The following is a 22,059-nucleotide window of genomic DNA, read 5'->3' on the forward strand; positions in this document are numbered from 1 at the left end:
CATTGGCAGACTTGAAGGGACAAATAGATAGTATACAATAATGGTTAAAGACTTCAATACTCACTTTCAATAACTGATAAGGCAACCAGACAGAAGATCCATAAGGAAATAGTGAATTTGAACAATACTGTGAACCAATTAGATCTAACAGGCATATACAGAACCCTCCACCCAACAAAAGCATAATACATTTTTTTCAAGTCACCTGGAACACTTTCCAGGATAGACCATATGTAAGGCCCCAAGACAAATCTTAATAAACTGAAAGAGACTGAAATCATACAAAATATCTTTTCTGACCACAATTGAATGAAATTAGAAATCAATAACAAAAGAAAACTGGGAATTATATATAGAAATTAACACACTCCTAGAGCAATCAATTGGTCAGATAAGAAATCAAAAGGAAAATAAGGAAATATCTTGAGACAAATAAAAATGAAAACACAACATACCAAAAGATATGAGATATAGTAAAAGAAGTGCTATGCAAATTTATAGTAACACTTACACTAAGGAAGAAGAAAGTTCTCAAATCAAAGTCTAACTTTACACTTTAAGGAACTAGAAAAAGAAGACCAAGTTAAACCCACAGCTAGGAAAAGGAAGGAAATTATAAAGATTAGAGTGGAGATAAATGAAATAGAGAATAAGAAAACAATCAATAAAATTCAATGAAACCAACAGTTGGGTCTTTGAAAAGATAAAAAAAAATTGGCAAACCTTTAGCCACACTGATTAAGAAAAAAAATACTCAAATTATTAAAATCAGAAATGAAAGTGGGGACATCACTACCAACTTCACAAAAATGAAACAAATCATAACAGAATATTATGAATAACTGCACACTAATCAAATTGGATAACACGATGAAATGGCCAAATTCCTAGAAACACAACTATCAAGACAGAATCATAAAGAAATAGAAATAAATAGACCTATGAATGGTAATAAGGATTTAATCAGTACTCAAAAACCTCTCAACAAAATAAAAATCTCTGTACCAGATGGCATCACTAAGGAATTCTACCAAATTTTAAAGAATTAACTCCAATCTGGGCATTAATGAGGGCACATGATGTGATGAACACGGTGTTATACACAACTGATGAATGATTGAAAACTATATCTGAAACTAATGGTGTACTCTATGTTGGCAAATTGAATTTAAGGGGAAAAAAGGGAAAAAAAGAAAATCAACATCGATTACAAAAAAAGAAAAAAAAAAAAAAGGAAGAATTAACACCAATCCTAATCAAGCTCTTCCAAAAAAATTAAAGAGGAGAGAGCACTTCAACTCATTAACTGAGGCCAGCATTACTCTTGATACCAAAGTCAGATGAAGACACTATAAGAAAACTACGTGCCAAAATCCCTCATGAATATCGATGCAAAAATCTTCAATAAAATACTAGCAAACTGAAGTCAATAGCATATTAAAAGTATGATCCACCATGACCTAGTAGGATTTATTCTTAGAATTCGAGAATCGCTCAACATACAGAAATCAAATAATGTAACAGATCACATTAGCAGACTGAAAGGAGAAAATCATACGATCATCTCCACTGTTGCAGGAAAAAGCATTTAACAAAACTAAACACATTTTCAAGATAAAACACTCAACTGTTTTATAAGATTTAAGGATTCTTTTGAGGGGCATCTGGGTGACAGTCACTTAAGCATCTGGTTCTTGGTTCCAGTTCAAGTCTTGATCTCAGGGTTGTCAGATTGTGCCCCAGGTTGGGCTCCTTGCTCAGCACAGAGTCTGCTTCTAACTCTCTCTCCCTCTCCTTCCCACTCTTTTTTCCTCTCTATAATAAGTACATCTTAAAAAAATCCTTTGATGACAAGAGACAACACAATGACACTCAGAGGAAAGCTAAACTCTTTGTAACTTACAGCTCTAGATGAGAGAAAGTTTCCAGACCTTGCCACCACAAAGGATTACCTCAAAACAGCATACAGGAGCTGTAGTTGGCAGCTTATGTGTGGCAAGCTGAGTGTGGCTAGCTAGGATTTGCAGGCTCCCTCTGGATGACTAATTTGAGTAATTTCAGTGGGCTCTAGTGTATAGGGCCTTTCTCTAGTGGTCTGGGACCTGCCCCCAGAGCAGTTTGTATGGGTATAGAGTGGCCTAGAGTGTGAGAACCTGATAAAGGAAGTGAGTGAGTTATCAAAAGAGCAGAAAAGAGAAAAAGGAGAAGTATAAGTCTTTGCAGGCCCTCCCACAACTGAGTTCCTCATTTATGTGGTATTAGCCAGATCTGAAATTTCTGGGGCTTCTAACGATATTTTGGTGGAGCTGAAAAGTGGGTTAAAAGAATGAATTATATTTTTTCGTAAAAATAATATCTTGATGTTTTTCTTAGGTCAAGCTGAGAGGTCTAGCAGTTATATTGTTGGAGGATATAAGTTAATTGTTTAGTAAGGTGTATGTATATAAAGGTTAATAGTACTTGGTCATAACCAGGGAGAAGGGGTGGTTGTGGGGGACATGATCAGAGTACACAGTGGGGAATTGTGATGGAAAATTGAAGTAAGGGAATAAGAGAAGGCACTGGAAAGTGAACGGTTCTTTCTTCAAAGAGTTAGGGGCTGGAATAATCATTGTCATTAATTTTTAGGATGGCACAGATAGTTAGCAACCTCTATGTGATTTCCCTTGAGGCAAAGGAGTATAGGGGTTTTGACCAAGAGCAAGGTATATACAAGATTCATGGACTAAGCAGACAGTAAGCTCAGGAAGTATAGTATAATCTCTAATATCAAAGAAAGAAAAGCTATAAATGTCCCACGTCCAATTTGTTAGTACCTTAGGAGAGGCAGCCTCTGGGCATTACTAAGGTCGTGGTCTGAGAATCAGGAATGACGTTATCTCTGATGAAAAAAGCAATGTCATTTTTAGCAGTAAGTCCTGGACCAGGGTAATGTTTTCTGTGTTGTGAGACTGGGATAGCCTTCTCAAGGGATACCCACTGGGGTTGATGTGGGTCATGATTTGTGATCATATGGCCAAACTACTACAAGATTTAACCCTTGAAGAAGTTGAAGACAATACTGGGCCTGGGGGCTTGTTAATATCTTTTAAGTCAAGGTGCTTTCTGGGGCACAGCTAGCAGAAGTGATGCCAGCATCCACAATAGTGTTGTAACTGGACCAAAGCTCTGGAACCCGACTAGCACAACTAATGGTCTACTTAAGGGTAGCAAAACCTAAAAGCTCCCAGCACTTCAAGCTTTTGCCCAGATGGATGATGAGAGGCGTTTTATTACAAATAGGATTTAAATCCTGTGGTCTGATTTGAGTGCATGTGCCTTTTAGGGTAAAGAATTTTTGAAATCTCTTTTCTCTTAATACCCAAAATATAATATAATAATATTAAAGTATAGGTTCCTATAGAAGGTATTTAATAGAACTTTTAGCCTCCTGGCAATAGGTGTAATTGAGAAGCCTAAACAGCTCCTCAAAGAACTGCTATTTCAATTATAAAATGACAAATGAATCATTAAATGGATCTATAACTTTCCCAGGTCTTAATCTGTCTTAATTCAAGGCCCCTTGGCCTACTCACACTGACACCTACTTTAATAATCTTTCCCATCTCCCTTTATTTCACTTCTCAAAATAGACAGTGCGTGTCTCAGTCAATAGCAGTAATATCTGGAATACCAAAGGGAATAAGGAGTGTCCTGGTATAGCTTGAAATTGTGGCCTTTGCATACATAAAGACATGTATAATTTTTATTTATATTTTGGGTATTAAGAGAAAAGAGATTTCAAAAATTCTTTACCCTAAAAAGCACAAATTAGGCAATAGTCCAAGAGTTTGTAAAAACATGCAGATGGAGCCATTTACTGACTAGAGTATCCGATGCTAAGATGACTGCCTAAGGTTTGGCTAATTGTGCTGATCATCGGATCCCATCCTTTATCAGTAACATTCTAGTTAGGAGATGGGAAGTAGCAACATTCCACTGAGCTCCATCATGTATGATGGATCCTGAGGCTGAGGAGATGACATGGTGAAGGAGCACAGTCCCCAGGACACCTGCCCCCCACTCAGAGCACCCCGGATCCAGAGCCCCGCAGCGGTGGGGGACAGGATCCCCAAAACTAGGGCACCAACACTTTCCTCCATGAGGGTCACAAGAAATACAGGGACAAACCAGGGTATAATAATAAAGAAACACCAGTCAAAAACGTGATGAGTCTTTAGAACAGATCTCTGCCCAGACGCAGCCTTGATCCTAAACACACCAGAACCTCTGACCCTGGGAAGTGTAGCTTCTATTGCCCTAAAGTGGGTTCCCACTTGGGCTAATATTTAGCACCCCACTTTAGCCGATTGGCACTGTTTGTTTTTAATATTCTCACACTGCAGAAATTTGGATAAACAGAGCCATGGTGATCACTGACTGACACAGCAGCAAGTAGTGAGCCTAAAGCTCAATGGGTGGCAGTTCTGTCCTAAGCTGCTTTCACAGTCATTTGGAATCAACTAGGAAGACAAGATCAGTCTGTTCACAAAACTACTCCAGAATCAGCAGTCATGGTCATACCATACTGCCTAGAAGAGCTCGAGTGGGGCGGGGGCGAGGGGTGGGGTGGGGTGGCGAGGGAGACAGAGAATCTTAAGCAGGCCCCACACTCAGTGGGGAGCTTGAAGTGGGGCTCCATCTCACGACCCTGAGATCATGACCTGAGCCAAAATCAAGAGTTAGACACTTTACCCCTTAACTGACTGAGTCACCCAGGTGCCCCTAAAGATTCTTTTGATCATAGGTTGGAACACAGTGATACTCAGATGGATGAAAGGTAGCTCCCAATAAAAGAAGGCTTCCAGGCTGACTCACCCAGAGAGTAGCAACTGGGGACAGGAGTAACAGCAAGCTGGGCTGCAGGGGGCAGTTTATGTATGGCAAGCTGGGTGGAGTTAGCCAGTTTGAGGGAGCTCCCTGTGGACTGACTAATTTAAATAATTTCAGTGGGCTCTGAGACATAGGGACTCTCCTCGGTTGCCTGGTACCTGGCCCTGGGCCAATTAGGCAGATATATAGTGCCTGAAGTGTGAAAGTCTGATAGTGGAAGTGGCTGGGATTGTGCTTGTAATCAGCTGCTCTAGAAGAGGTACTGACTGGTCTCTAGCTAGTTCCCCAAAACTGGGTCAAGACAATATTAAGATAAACACCACTATATTACACTAACAAACTGGGAATAGAGAAAACCTTCTTAACATTGTAAAAGCTATTATGAGAACCCCACAGCTAACATCACACTCAAGGGTGAAAGACTGAAAGCTTTTACCTTAAGATCAGGAAGGAAGGAAGCCTGGGTGGCTCAGCAGTTTAGCGCCGCCTTCAGGCTCCCTGCATGGAACCTGCTTCTCCCTCTGCCTGTGTCTCTGCCTCTCTCTCTCTCTCTCTCTCTCTCTCTCTCTCTGTGTGTGTGTGTGTGTGTGTGTGTGTGTGTCATGAATAAATAAATAAAATCTTAAAAAAAAAAAAAAGATCAGGAAGGAGACAAGAATGCCCACTTTTGCCACTTCTATTTAATATAGTATTGGAAGTTCTAGCCAGGACAACTAGGAAAGAAAAATGAACAAAGGGCATCCAAATAGGAAGAAATGAAATAATCTCTGCTCATATAGCCCAAAGATCCCAACACAGGGGTGAAAAGCCCATTAGAACTAAGAAACTAATTCAGCAAAGTTGCAGGATACAAAGCCCACACACAAAAATCAGTTGTGTTTCCATACACTAAGAATAAACAATCTGAAAAGAAATAAAGAAAATAATTGCATTTACAATACTACCTCAAACAATCTACAGATTCACTGTATCTCTGCCAAAATCCCAACTATTTCCTTTGTGAAAATAGAAAAACTCATCCTAAAATTCAAATGGAATCTCAAGAGATCTCAAAGCCAAATTAATCTTGCAAAAGAACAAAGTTGGAGGATTCACACTTCCAGATTTAAGAAGTTATTACAAAGTAATCAAAACCGTGTGTTGCTGGCAAAAAGATAGACATATAGAACAAAGAAATAGATTGGCCCAGAAATAAACACATATATAAAACCACATATATGTTCAACTGGTTTTTGACAAGGGTGTCAAGATCATGAAATGGAGAAAGAACAGTTTTCTGACCAACAGTGCTTGGAAAACTGGATATACATATGCAAAAGAATAAAGTTGGACCCTGTACTTACCCTATATCCAAAAATTAACTCAAAAGGGATCAAAGACCTAAATGTAAGAGCTACACTGCAAAACTCTTAGAAGAAAATATAAAGAATAATCTTCACGACATCGGATTTGGCAGTGATTTCTTGCATATGACACCAAAAGCAAAGGCAACCAAAGGAAAAATAAATAAATTGGAAGTATTGAAAATTAAAACTTTTGTGCCTCACAGAAAACTATCAAGAGAGTAAAAGAGTAACCCACAGAATGGGAGAAAACATTCAAAAATATTTGGGGAATCCCTGGGTGGCTCAGCTGCTTTAGCACCTGCCTTTGGCCGGGGGCGTGATCCTGAAGTCCTGGGATCAAGTTCCACATCAGGCTCCCTGAATGGAGCCTGCTTCTCCCTCTGCCTGTGTCTCTGCCTCTCTCTCTGTGTGTCTATCATGAATAAATAAATAAAATATTTAAAAAATATATTTAATAAGGGATTAATATCCAGAATATATAAAGAACTACAGTTCAACTACAAGAAAAAAAGGTAAGAAATAGACAAAGAACTTGAATAGATATCTTTCTAAAGAAGATATTTAAAAAAAAAAGATATTTAAATGTCCAATAATCACATGAAAAGATACTCAACATCATTAATTAGGGAAATGAAAATCAAACTCACAATACGATACCACTTCACAGCAATTAAGATGACTGCTATAAAAAATTATATGAAAAAATCCCAGAAAATAATAAGTTTTAGTGAGAATATGGAGATATTGAAATCCTCAGCATACCTGAAATCCTCATGCATACCTGGAAGTAAAATGGCACAATTGCTCTGGAAAACAATATGGTGATTTCTCAAAAAATTAAACACAGAAATATGTGATCCAGCAATTCCACTTCTAGATATATGTCCAAAAAAATTTAAAGCAGGGACTTAAAGAAATACTTGTATACCCATGTTAATGGCAGCATTCTTGATTGCAGCCAAAAAATAGAAACAGCTCATTTGTCCATTGACAGAAGAATACGTAAACAAAATGTGGGGTACATACACCCAGTGAAATATTAGTAAGCCTTAAAAGGAAATTCTGACACACGGTACAACATGGATGAATCTTGAAAACATTATGCTCAGTGAAATAAACCAGACCCAAAAGGACAAATATTGTTTGAGTCCACTTATTCACTAGAATAGTCAGAGCCATAGAGACAGAAAGTGGTTACTAAAGGCCTGAGAAACAGGGGTAAAGGAGGAATTAATTGGTAGAGTTTCAGTTTGAGATAATAAAACAACGGTGATGGTTGCACAAAAATTTGAATGTAATTTTAATATAACTAACTTATATACTTAAAAATGGATAAAAGAGTAAATATTATATATATATGCATACAATGTATATATAATATATATTTACCACAATTTTTTCAAGTTAGAAAAAACTTATCAAATAATGGTGCTTCATTCTGAAAATGATAACCCTACAGTACTGATCTTAACAGAATTGAGGCCACATTATCAAAGGTTTTATGGTATAGTCTCCAAATATCCTTGCTATTTACATGAACTTGAATGTTCATTAGCTCATTTTGAAATTCAATTTGTAGAATATCATGTTTAGCTTTCTTCAACAATATTTATTACAAGAATAAATTTGCAATTTCCTGATGGTAAAAGCAGATTATCTTTCTGTTCTAAAACAACTTTGAGATCTAAAATATGATTCTGAACTATTGAGAAAGACAGATCCAATGTTATAACTAGAGTGAACTTTGGAGCTAATCAAACAAATTCAAATCATGACTCAGCCACTTACTATCTGTTTGACCTTTGGTAAATTACTTAATCTCTCTGAGCATGAATTTCCTCCTCTGTTAATTGGAGATAATGTACCCAACTTGCAGAATTGCTGTGAGGATTAGAAATAATGAAACTAAATGTTTAAAAATAAATAAACTAAATGTTTAAGCACAGAATGTACTTAATAAAGTATTGCTTTTACTCTTAAGACAAATTGAGAAATTCTTATAAGAAAACTAGATAGGCAGTACTTCTGAGTTTTGAACACTCAAATTGTGTACAGTAGTTTGTTAGTATGTAAGAAGAACTGCATTCAGATTAACAATGTACTCCTCAAGGAGTAACCATAGATACAGTCTAGGAAAATAGTACCTGATTTTATCTGTAAAAATCACCATCTGGTGGCACTTAGATCCTGTTACAGCTTGGTGCCCATATGTCCCAGGACACACTGCCAACACAACAAAAGGGAAGACTGGTTAAAGAGAGATCACTGATAAAGACTTTATATGAAGATATAAGAGACTTTAAAAAAGTAGATGCTTTAAAAATAAGGATGCATTTAAAAAATGGTGATAGCTTTTTCAATTTTACCCAAATTTTATGCCAATTACCAAACTATATTCCCACCAAATAGTTCTTGAGGGGATACTTAAAGTTTGAGAATTATCAAATTGGATCAGTGGAAAAAGGTATCTTGCTGTCTGATGGTCTATTTTAAATACTGAGTGAAGATGAGCTTTTGTTCATATTATGTTGGTTCATTTGTATTTCATTTTTACTGAAGTGCCTGAATATGCCATTTTCCAGTTTTTTGTTTTTATATTTTTTTTAGAAGTTGTAAAAACTTTTTGGATATTAAGAAAATTAAACTTTCATCATATAAACTGCCATTTATGCCTGGTTTGTTTGTTCTTTTTTTTTTTTTTTTTTGAGCGTTGTTTTTTTTTTTTTTTTTAATTTTTTATTTATTTATGATAGTCACAGAGAGAGAGAGAGAGAGGCAGAGACACAGGCAGAGGGAGAAGCAGGCTCCATGCACCGGGAGCCCGATGTGGGATTCGATCCTGAGTCTCCAGGATCGCGCCCTAGGCCAAAGGCAGGCGCCAAACCGCTGCGCCACCTAGGGATCCCTTGAGTGTTGTTTTTAACAATGAAAAAGTTTAATATGATCATGTTTTACCCATCTGCCCATAATGTCTAAATTTTGTTTCTAGTTTAGAAAGCCTTTCCAAACCTACACTCTTTAATTTAGTAAATCCATTTCAGGGCATTTGTCTCATAAATATAGTCTCCAAAATGGATTGAAAATTATGTTTAAAAACTTACTGTACTGGGCAGCCCGGGTGGCTCAGTGGTTTAGCGCCGCCTTCAGCCCAGGGCGTGATCCTGGAGACCCGGAATCGAGTCCCACATCGGGCTCCCTGCATGGAGCCTCCTTCTCCCTCTGCCTGTGTCTCTGCCTCTCTCTCTTCTCTGTGTGTCTCTCATGAATAAATAAATAAAATCTTTAAAAAATAAAATAAAAACTATTGTCAATGGTTTCATCTTTAAAGAAAATAAAACTTACTGTACCAATAGGGGATTGGTCAATAACTTATGCTAATTCAATAAACAGAAAGACATGTAGCTTAAAAATGAATATACACACACATAATTTTGGAACAATTTTCAAGTTATATTGTTAAACATATAATTGAATTATAAGACAAAATATAGTATGATCCTATTTGTGTAAAGAGAACAAAAGGACCTAAATCTAAATCATATTCTTTCATATTCTTAGGAATGGTCTAGAAAGTTACATAGAAATGTGTGAACAATGGTTACTTCCAAAATGCTGATCTGGAAAACTCTAGGTCCGTGTGGGCAAGAGGATTTAATTTTCACAGTAAATTCTTCTACGTTGTTTGAATTTGTATCTTGCCCATGTGTTTTTATAATAAGGAATGAATATTAAGATATATACACTTTGGAGATATAACAGTAGCAGCAGATAGTCTCTGAATCTCCCTGAGTCATCACATTAAAAGCAAACCAACTAGACATAAAAACCAAAATCCATAGACCACATCAACAATAAAACAAGTTGGCAAGGTATTCTCACGAACTTCAAAATATCAGAGTGTGGATAAGCTGTCAACATCCATAAAAGACCAGCATCATATCAGCATCTGTGTATGACATGACATTTGACAAACCTAAGTATAAGAGAACACCAAAACAGTTAACAGGTGTTCTATGAACAGCAGCAGAAGGGGCACTTGGGTGGCTCAGTTGGTTAAGTGACAGACTCTTGATTTTGGCTCAGGTCATGATCTCAGGGCTGTGAAATTGAGCCCCGCATCTGGCTCTCTGCTCAGTATGGAGTCTGCGTATCCTTCTCCCTCTGCTCCTCCCCTGTTCTCTGTCTCTCTCAAATAAGTAAATAAATAAATAAAACCTTAAAAAAAAAAAACAATTAGAGAAGAGTCTGGTCAAGCCAATAGTTGGTAAATAGAAGAGGTCAACCATAAGATCTGAAGAGGCTGAGAAATTTAAAACTAAGAATTCTCGGGAATCCCTGGGTGGCTCAGCGGTTTAGCGCCTACCTTTGGCCCAGGGCCTGATACTGGGTCCAGGATCGAGTCCCACATCGGCCTCCCTGCATGGAGCCTGCTTCTCCCTCTGCCTGTGTCTCTGCCTCTCTCTCTCCTCTGTGTCTTTCATGAATAAATAAATAAAATCTTAAAACAAAACTAAGAATTCTCAAAACTGACCAGTGAGGGCTCAAGTCCAGAACAGGTCCTTACACTGAAGACAAATTCTTAGAAGTGGAACTAAAATAGAGATGATGAAAGCAGAAGGTCGAGATAAAAGTGAAAAAAGAAGGGCAGACACAAGAAATCTCAAAAACCAAAACCTTGAGGTTTTTGAATCCTACATGAAAACATGCTCTAACTGGTAGGGTTAATGAGGTGGAAGAGAGAATGAGTGGTATAGAAGACAAGTTGATGGAAAGGGAGGAAGCTGAGAAAAAACTCACAGAGTTTTAAAAGACTTTCCAGAACAATGCTTCCTTACAAAAAAAGTTCAGGAAAATTAATTTCAGTTAAAACTGAGCCCTGAGGCCGAGGAGATGAGATGGTGGAGGAGTGGGGTCCTCAGGCCACCTGCCCCGGCTCACCTGGGTCGCTTGCAAGGCCCCGGGCATCGGGGATGCGGAGCCCCGCTCGGGACCAGCGGACAGGACAGATCACAGGAGGGGGGTGGGGGGGGCAGGAGCAGGGTCCTCAGGCCACCTGCCCCGGCTCACCCGGGTCGCTCTCCGGGCACCCTGAACACCTGCGGATTGGAGCTGCGACGTCCGAGAGAAGAGCTGGCAGGCGGCAGAGGCGCGCGGCGGCCCCGAGCAGGCGGGAGGGCGGGGGGAGGGAAACCCTCGCTCCGGGGGGGGGGGGGGGACGCCCCTGGGGGCGCACCTGGGGCGCGGGCGGGGGGGGCGCCCTGCAGGTGTGCGGACCCCGGAGCACCTCGGCCGGGGGGGGGGGGGGGAGGGCAGACCGCGGCGGGGGGGGGCAGGGCGTGTCCCCAGGTAGAGACACCTGCGGTGCTGCAGGCCCCGCCCCGGGAGAGCGCGGAACGGCAGGTGCGCGGAGCGGCAGCGCTGCAAGGCGGGACTGAGCCAATATAATGCACAGCTAGAGGGTTGGTTTATTTTTTTAAAGATTGCATTTATTTATTCATGAGAGACACAGAGAGAAAAAGAGGCAGAGACCCAGGCAGAGGGAGAAGCAGGCTCCATGCAGGGAGCCCGACGTGGGCCTCGATCCCGGGCCTCCAGGGTCACGCCCTGGGCTAAAGGCAGGCGCCACACCGCTGAGCCACCCGGGGATCCCCAAGATCTAGAGGTTTTTTTCACTACAATTCATTTTTATCTCAGGTTAAAAATTTCCAATATTGCTTCTCTTTTCCTGCCTTAACTACAATATTTTACCCACTCTTCGTTTTCAAGCTTTTTCCTTTTTAACTTCCTATTTCTACTAGTAGATATATTCTTAGATATAGTCTTCATTTTTGGATTCTCTTCACTGTATTCAATTTAATTTTGGTAGATATAGGAATCATGGGTTTGGGGGTTTTGTGCTTTGCTTGTTTGTTTGTTTGTTTGTTTGTTTGTTTTTCTTTCTGTTTTCTTTTGTTTTATAATGGTGGAAATTAGTATCTTCTAACACATGGACCAAAATACACCCAGAATCAACAGGAACACTGTGTTAGTTCATTCTGTGAGACTATATTCTCTCTTCCTTCCCCTTCTGCCCCACCTCTTTTATCTTGTTCCTGTTTTTGTGGTTGATGTTGGGTCTCTGTATAGGTTTTGCTGGTTTATATAAATTTGGAATTGAGCATCTGCTAACATATAGGACAAAATACACTCAGAACCAAGAGGATCACCCTCTACATCTCCTTGGGGAGGCTATATTCTCTTTCTGCCACCACTTCCTCACCACCACCACCCCCTTTTTTGCTTTGTTTTCTGTTTTTCTTTTAATTCTTACTATTTTGTTTTAAAATTTGTTTTTCACTTTAGTGGTCCTTTTATTTTGTTATGTTCTTCTTTTTCTTTTATTTTCTGGTTTCTGACCTCTTCAGAATCGTCTAGGGTGTATTTTACTTAGGTCATGGTTGATATTTTTGACTCTGCTCGCTCATACAGCCACTCTGCACTGGACAAAATGACTAGAAGGAAGAATTCACTACAAAAGAAAGAACTGGAAGTAATACTCTCTGCCACAGAATTTCTGGATGTGGATTTAAATACCATGTCAGAGATACAATTCACAAATAGAATTATAAAATTACTGGTGGCTCTGGGAAAAAAAGCATAAAGGACTTTAGAGATTCTCTTACTGTGGAATTGTGATTTAATCAGGCCAAAATTAAAAATAATTTAACTGAGATACAGTCTAAACTGAATGCTCTAACTGGTAGGGTTAATGAGGTGGAAGAGAGAATGAGTGGCATAGAAGACAAGTTGATGGAAAGGAAGGAAGCTGAGGAAAAAAAAGCAATTAGGAATACATGAGCAAAGGCTTAGGAAAATAAATGATAGCTCAAAAAGGAATAATATTCATCTTATTGGGATTCCCGAAGAGGGAGGGAGGGAGGGAGGGAGAGAGAGAGAGAGAGAGAGAGAGAGAGAGAGAGAGAGAACCCCAAAGTATATTTGAACAAATATAGCTGAGAACTTTCCTAACCTGGGGAAAGAAACAGGCATTCAGATCCAAGAGACAGAAAAGATTTGCCCCACCGCAAATCAACAAAAACCCTTCAACACCTCAATAATTAATAGTGAAACTTGCAAATTTCAAAGATAAAGAGAAAATTCTTAAAGCAGCTCTAGACAAGAGATTCTTAACTTATATGGGGAGAAATATCAGATTAACAGCAGACCTATTCAGAGAGACCTGGCAGGCCAGAGAGGGCTGGCATGATATACAGGGTACTAAATGAGAAAAACATGCAGCCGAGAATACTTTATCCAGCAAGGCTGTCAAGGCTGTCATTCACTATAGAAGGAGAGATAAAGAACTTCCAGGATAGACAGAAACTGAAAGATTATGTGACCACCAAACTGGCTCTGCAAGAAATATTACAGGGGCTCTGCAAGAAATATTAAGAAATATAATTAATAATATTAATAAATATTAATATAAAGAGGAAGCCCAAGGAAATAATTCACAAAAACAGGGACTGAGTAGGTAATACTATGACACTAAATTCATAACTTTCAATAGTTACTCTGAATGTAAATGGGCTAAATGATCCCATCAAAAGACACAGGGTATTAGACTGGGCACAAAAGCAAGATCCATCTATATGCTGTCTACAAGAGACTCATTTTAGACCTAAGGACACCTCCAGGCTAAAAATGAGGGAGTGAACCATTTACCATTCAAATGGTCCTCAAATGAAAGCTGGGGTAGCAATCCCCATATCAGATGCATTAGAGTTTATGTTAAAGACTGTAATAAGAAACGAAGAGAGACACTATATCATACTTAAAGGGGCTATCCAGCAAGAAGACCTAATGATTATGAATGTTTATGCCTCTAATGTGGGAGCACCCAATTATATCAATCAATCCATAGTAAAGAGATAACATAGATAATAATGCATTAATAGTAGGAGACTTTAACACAACATTCTCAGCAAAAGACAGGTCTTCTAAGTAGAACATCACCAAAGAAACAATGGCCTTGAATGATACACTGGGCCAAATAGATTTCACAGATATATACAGAACATTCCCTCCTAATGCAAATGAATGCACATTTTTCTCAAGTGCACATGGAACTTTCTCCAGAACAGACCACATACCGGGTCCAAATCAGGTCTCAACCAATACCAAAAGATTAGGACTGTCCCCTGCATATTTTTAGACCACAATACTTTGAAACTAGAACTCAATCACAGGAAAATATTTGGAAGAAACTCAAACACATAAGAGTTAAAGAACATCCTACTAAAAGATGAACGAGTCAACAAGAAAATTAGAGAAGAATTAAAAAGATTCATGGAAACTAATGAAAATGAAAATACAACCACTCAAAATCTTTGGGATATAGCAAAAGTGGTTCTCAGAGGGAAATACATCACAATACAAGACTCCCTCAAGAAACTGGAAAAACTCAAATATACAAGCTAACCTCGCACCTAAAGGAATTGGAGAAAGAATAGCAAATTAAGCCTAAACCAAGCAGAAGAAGAGAGATAATAAAGATTAGGGAAGAACTCAATGAAATAGAGACTAGAAGAACATAGAACAGATCAGCAAAACTGATCAATTCTTTCTTTGAAAGATTTAATTAGATAAACCTCTCCCAGTCTTATTAAAAAGAAAAAAGACTCAGATTAATCAAATTGCAAATGAAAGAGGAGAGATCACAACCAATACCAAGGAAATAAAATGATTTTTAAAATGTATTATGAGTAACTATATGCCAACAAATTAGGTGAGCTAGAAGAAATGGATGCATTTCTGGAAACCTACAAATTGCCCAAACTGGAACAGGGAGAAATAGAAAACCTGAACAGGCCAATAACCAGCAAAGAAATTGAAGTAGTCATCAAAAACCTCCCAAGACACAAAAGTCCAGGGCCAGATGGCTTCCCAGGGGAATTCTACTAAACATTTAAAGAAGAAATAATACCTATTCTACTATAGCTGTTTCAAAGGATAGAAAGGGAGGGACTACTTCCAAACTCATTCTATGAGGCCAGCATTACTTTGATCCCAAAACCAAAGACCTCACTAAAAATGAGAATCACAGACCAATATCCCTGATGAACATGGATGCAAAAATTCTCAACAAGATACTAGCCAATAGGATCCAACAGTACATTAAGGGGATTATTCACCATGACCAAGTGGGATTTATCCCTGGGATGCAAGGGTGATTCAACAATCACAAAACAATCAATGTGATAGATCATATCAATAAGATAAAAAACAAGAACCATCTAATCCTCTTAATGGATGCAGAGAAAGCATTTGACAAAATACAGCATCCATTTCTGATCAAAACTCTTCAAAGAGTAGGGATAGAGGGAACATTCCTCAATATCATAAAAACCATTTATGAAAAGCTCACAGCAAATATCATTCTCAATGGGGAAAAACTGAGAGCCTTTCCCCTAAGATCAGGAGCATGGCAGGGATGTCCACTCTCACCACTACTATTCAACACAGTACTAGAAGTCCTAACCTCAGCAATCAGACAACAAAAAGAAATAAAAGGCAGTCAAATTGGCAAAGAAGAAGTCAAACGTTCCCTCTTCGCAAATGACATGATACTGTATATAGAAAACCCAAAAGACTCCACCCCAAGATTGCTAGAACTCATACAGCAATTCGGCAGTGTGGCAGGATACAAAATCAATGCCCAGAAATCAGTGGCATTTCTATGCACTAACAATGAGACTGAAGAAAGAGAAATTAAGGAGTCAATTCCATTCATACTTGCACCAAAAACCATAAGATACCTAGGAATAAACCTAACCAAAGAGGTAAAGGATCTATACTCTAAAAACTACAGAACACTTATGAAAGAACTTGAGGAAGATGTAAAGAGATGGAAAAAACATTCCATGCTCATGGATTGGAAGAATAAATACTGTGAAAATGCCTATGCTATCCAGGGCAATTTACACCTTCAATGCAATCCATAACAAAATACCATGGACTTTCTTCACAGAGGTGAACAAATAATCCTAGGATTTGTATGGAATCAGAAAAGACCCTGAATAGCCAGACGAATATTGAAAAAGAAAACCAATGCTGGGGACATCACAATGCCTGATTTCAAACTATATTAGAAAGCTGTGATCATCAAGACAGTATGGTACTGGCACAAAAACAGACCATAGATCAATGGAACAGAACAGAGAACCCAGAAATGGGCCCTCAACTTCATGGTCAACTCATCTTTGACAAAGCAGGAAAGACTATCCACTGGAAAAAGGACAGTCTCTTCAATAAGTGGTGTTGGGAAAATTGGACAGCCACCTGCAGAAGAATGAAACTGGACCAATCTCTTACATCATACACAAAGATAAACTCAAAATGGTTGAAATATCTAAATGTGATACATGAATCCATCAAAAATACTAGAGAAAAAACGACAGGACACCTGCACCCCAATGTTCATAGCAGCAATGTCCGCAATAGCCAAACGGTGGAAGGAGCCATGATGTCCTTTGACAGATGAATGGATAAAGAAAATGTGGTGCATATACACAATGGAATATTCCTCAGCCATCAGAAAGGACGAATACCCACCATTTGCTTCGACATGGATGGAACTGGAGGGTATTATGCTGAGTGAAATAAGTCAATTGGAGAAAGACAGTCATCATATGGTTTCACTCATATGTGGAATATAAGAAATAATGAAAAGGATTATAAGGGAAAATGGGAAAACTGAGGGGGGAAAATTAGAGAGGGAGACAAACCATGAGACTCTTAGTCTCACATTTTTTACACTGCCGTTATCTCTGTTTTTTTTATGGAAAGCCTCAGGTCAATATAGGATGGTAGCCCCAGTACAGAAGACAATTATCCTTCTCTATCTCCACACAACAGGAATCTAAGAGTGGCAGGTTAACAGAAAGGGGGCTGTCCTGAGCTTCTGTCTCCCAAAAGAAGAGTGGAGTTTTCAATGCTTTCGTTTTTTTTTATGTCTGGTCACCAAATGTGAAAGTTGTAAGGCGATGTCAACTTCTAAAATTGGATGTAGTAGGCGTTCATATACATATATATACTCATATGTCCATATTCAGAATAGTGTGTATACTGTATATAATATGGGTTAATTCATATCAATAACTGTTGGAATTCCAATCATATCATCCTCTGTACCCTTGAGAACTAAAATCTTGTTGTGAAAGGAAGAAGATACAGATGTACTATGAAAGAGTTAAGTAAAGCTATGTAGTCCTAAATTTGGATTGGGAATATTAATATGAATTCTGTATGCACATGTATGCTTATAGACATCTGCTTCCCATATGGCAAGTGCTATCATAGATCTGTTAAATGTTTATGTTTTTAAAGAAAAATTTTCAGTTGAAACCTTAAAAAAAAATAAACTGCTCCTCAGAATAAACTTAACAACCAACCTCATCATTCTTTTTAAAAAAAATTCTCCTCTCTTTTACCTTTGAGTATAGTCAGATGCTATTAGTGACGGTCTAAACTACACATCCAATTACAAACAAATCCACTTTCCTTCAGAATAGTCATTGAGATTCTCTATATTGACCATCTTCCAACATTCCAAACACGGACAAGTTGAAAAAGTTGTACAGTAAACACTCATTAAGGCTTTAATTTGCATTTCCCTGATAACTGATATTGTTGAGTACTTTTCCATATGACCATGAGTATGTCTTTTTTGTGTGTGTGTGTGAGATCTGTTCAAATACTTTCTTCATTTTTTTTGTTTTATTATTTGTTTTTAAAGATTCCATTTATTCATTTGACAGAAAGAGAGATGGAGAGAGAGAGTGAGTGCATAAGCAGGGGGAACAGCAGAAGGAGAGGGAGAAGCAGGCTCTCCAAGCAAGGAGCCTGACAAACAAGGAACCTGATGTGGGGCTTGATCCCAGAACCCTGGGATCACAACCTGAGCCAAAGGCAGATGCTTAACCTACTTAACCCACCCAGGTGCCCCACTTTCTTCATTTTAAATATTAGGTTACTTCTCTTTTCTCTCCAGCCGGCTTATGTGGCGTTCACAGCTGATCCTTCCAAACCTCTTGTACTAGCACTCTGCTTGAAGAGAGACTCCTTTGCCCCAGCCTCTTGCATAGGCAACCTGGGGTGGTACTTCCAGAAAGCACCTTCTGGACTTTAGTTGGCCTAGTGTCAGCCTCATGCAACATCACTATGCCAATAAGAATCTTCCCGGAAAGAGGGCCATTGTGCTATATCTCTTGTTGCAGTTTTGGCCTTTGAATGTACACATTTATATCCAGCCAGATCGCCCAAATTCTCCCTCATAAAAATTCTGTAGTATTAAAGAAATAAACTTTTGTTTTCAGGGTGACTTCAAATTATCAATGACATCATGTTTGAAGTATGAGAAAAATCAACTACAAGTCTGAGAAGAGGTAGGTGATAACTTTTACATTTCCCCACATTATTATTTTACTATCAAGCTTAACTACTTTAGAAATAAAACATCCTTTAGTCCTAAATCAGATTATTCTAAGATGCTTTGGAGACTGAAAAAATCCTACCTTGGCCTAACATTCCTTCACGTCTATTCATAAAAGAAATTCTTCTTTTTTGTTCCAGACTTGTAAAGTTTGATGACCCAGAGCATTATGGGATGGCTTGGTGCTTGTATGAAACAGAATTCTCATCAGGAACATAATTAACCAACTTTAGGGCAGTTCGAAGAGTGCTATGAAAAAAACAAAACAAACAAATGCAACTCAAGAGATCACTCTGCCCCCCCACCCCCGCCCCTTCATTTTTGTTTTATGTTTTGGAAAGCTCTTGACATGACCTAGCAAGTAGTACAAGACTCTTAGGAGCTGGTTTATTTGCTAAGTCAGGAGAGAGTTTGACAGTTCTCAAGACTGCAAATCTGCTATTACTTCATTAAGCCATGGAGGCAAGATCTCTGCTGAAAAGACTGTCATTTGCATTGTCCTTGCTTCTCACAAGATCACAAGATCATCAATGTTGGGTCTTGATACTATGAGCCAATCAGTTGGAGATAACTGCACCTTGGCATGTGGGAATGCATTAGGAGTTCAAAGTTCTCTTCTTTTGCCTCCTAATTTGGGTATATCCCAAGTTTCAAACGATCATTTCATCCATGATGCACATTTTGCAATATCAAATGGTTATTTCCGGATATAGTTCAAAACTATTCTAATGAAAATGACAGGAAACTGATTGATTAGGAGTCACAAAGAAAGAATTCAGCTTTTAGCTGGATGGCTGGTCATGAATTTAAAGCCTTTCTGACAGGAAGGGGTAATGTGGCACAGCAGGGAAAAGCAGGGTTTCATCTTCAGAAACACCAAGCTTCACATCATTGTTCTGCCCCATAACTACTGCATGTGACCTCAAGTGGCCTCAATTTCCACATCTGAAAAACAGTCACCTACCTTAGAGGACGATTGTAAGGATTAAATGAAAAATACAGGCATACATCTGGCATCTACTCAACACTCAATTAATGGTTCTTACTGGTATTTTTCACTAATCGTCTAACTTTTCCTATTTAATGCATTTTATCAATATGCTTATTACGATCAAATAGCCTTATGACAATGTATTTTACTTTCAGTATTCATTTATTTTCACCAGATATGATTATATAGTTCTGATATGCTCTGTCGCCTCCCTCCCTCCCTCCTTCCTTTCCTTCTAGAATTGCACATAAACTTTTGTAATCTATGATGTAATTGTCAAAAGAGCTGATGTTCAAGTTAATCCACAGAGGTTACATTCTTGGCTATGTTTATTCTCTGTACTGGGAGGCAGAGTGGTGTCCTAAATCTGAACTTCCAAGTCGGTAATTGGGTCATAATTATTGCCTCACCTTGGATCTAGAGATTTCCTCGGAGATCTTTGAGAAAATGCATTTGGTGCCAAAAATGCATAATCTTCTGCCATAATCTTCACAGGGTTATGCAACAGAAGAGGCTCTTCTTACCTTGTCCCTCATTAAATTTCCTTTAATGTAACACCACAGTTCCTTCACGTTATAAGAGGTGTCAAGGAGCATGTCATTTCAAGAGATAACACTAGATGGAGCAAAAAGATCAATTTTTGTTCATTTATGTCCTGAAATTCTAAATTCTAGCAAAATATAATTCAATTTTAAAATTAGGTGACTAAACAGACTACTCAGAGATCAATTAGACCCTTGGATTTGCTCTTTGTTCTTCCCTTTCCTGTTCTTTGTCTTCTCTGTTTCCTTGCTTGGATGTGCAACATGGGTAGAGAATTCCATTCCCTTGCAGTGGTTAGAGAAGGGGGAGGGCTTTCCCTCTGGTTATCTAGATGTAGATAAAGGATGCACAGGCCCAATTTTCCTGTCTTTGCAAACACAGGGGAGTGGCATCAGTGTTTGTGTTACATCCACATGTCGTGCTGCTTAACCTCTAGATTCTGGAAGGCTCATATGTTGGGCATGAAGCACTCTGTCCTTAGTCCTCCACTCTCTCATCTGGTCAAGCTCAACAGTGTGCTTACCTGTATGTATAATAGTCATGGCTCCCACCTATAATTTCCCAGCCTTCCCTGTAACATCTCTCCCTTTTCTACAACTTCATCTCTCTTCTCTACATCCCTGCTAACAAGACCAGATTTTCATCAGTTGCACATCAGTCCAATGTGTGCAATAAACCAATTGTACCAGATTATACTATAGCCACTTTCCCAATATAGTTTATAATGCTTGACCATGATGAGTTTATTCCTTCATTCTTCTTCCCCCTGTTTCCTGTATTTCATCCCTTGCATCCCTTCCACTAAATTTTTCTAAATAAGCACTTGTTCAGTCAATGAGTGAATTGAAAAGTGAATGAATGACTACCTCCCTTGACCTCATCCATCTATCTCCAGCACTTCCTTTCCTATTCTCTGCCCCACACCACCCACTACCTCCCATTCTATTTACCAGTCCTTATCATTCAATTGTCCTTTGTTGGTAATCGGATTTAGAGCCCCTGTTCCAATTCCTCCCTTTCAAAGTGAATTCATTCATTGTAGTCTTTTCTGTTGCTTTCCAATTGCTTCCCTGCTGTGTCATTTCAATTGATAGTGTTTTGTGTTTTGTTTTCTACGTTTATTCTGGCTTACATGCATTAGATTTCTGCTCACTAAAATAGACAGATATTTACTGAAATGGCAGATTTGGATTCACCTCAGCTTGCAAATGGAATTTGAATCTGAGCAGAAAGAATATAAAATCAAAACTGAATTGGTTACATGAATAGCTAGAGAGTATCTGCTAAATATAAGAAACAAATTAGTATTAATTCTTTGGAGGATAGTCAAAAGTCTTAGATGCAAATAAAAATATTTACAGACTTGAGAATTCTGCTCATATCTACTTAGGCAATTCCCAGTCTTTACCAACAGATAACTGACTTCCTGTAATGCAGAGAACACAATTATCTACCTATTTTCCATTATTTACATTACTGTCAGGAGCAAAGTTTCTCCCAGCACACGTCAGTCCATTAAAATAACCATTGAATATGTACCAAAACATATTTACTCTTTATATTTGAAATGAAAAATGACTGAGGTCTTGATAGGTAAGTGTATATTTAAGAATTATTTATCAAAAAGTTGATACATATGAAATAAGGTTTTTCTAACACCATAAAGTATTTCATAACAATTTAATTTTAATTGTAATAACATGTATAGGGGTTCAGAACAAATTGCCCCAAAGTGTGCTACTTTGGCATGTGGACTATTTTGAACTAAAAACAACCAAGGATCAAACACTCCAGAACAAACACTGACCTTCTCCCTAACTACCTAAAAGAATTTA

The 22,059-nt window shown here is 38.4% G+C and overlaps 1 protein-coding gene across 2 annotated transcripts in view; it reads right to left on the reverse strand.

The window, feature by feature from the left end:
* Positions 1-2,037, reverse strand: part of TLR3 (toll like receptor 3) — a 28,499-nt gene extending 26,462 nt beyond the window's left edge. Inside the window, exon 1 of one of the 2 annotated variants that reach the window (XM_038560328.1) lies at positions 1,904-2,037. The gene's annotated coding sequence lies outside the window, so the exon portion shown is untranslated. The remainder of the gene's footprint in view (positions 1-1,903) is intronic. The other variant, XM_038560330.1, reaches the window with a different exon arrangement.
* Between the last annotated feature and the right edge of the window lie 20,022 nt (positions 2,038-22,059).

This window comes from Canis lupus, chromosome 16 (genome assembly GCF_011100685.1).
Source record: "Canis lupus familiaris isolate Mischka breed German Shepherd chromosome 16, alternate assembly UU_Cfam_GSD_1.0, whole genome shotgun sequence".
Taxonomy (NCBI): domain Eukaryota; kingdom Metazoa; phylum Chordata; class Mammalia; order Carnivora; family Canidae; genus Canis; species Canis lupus.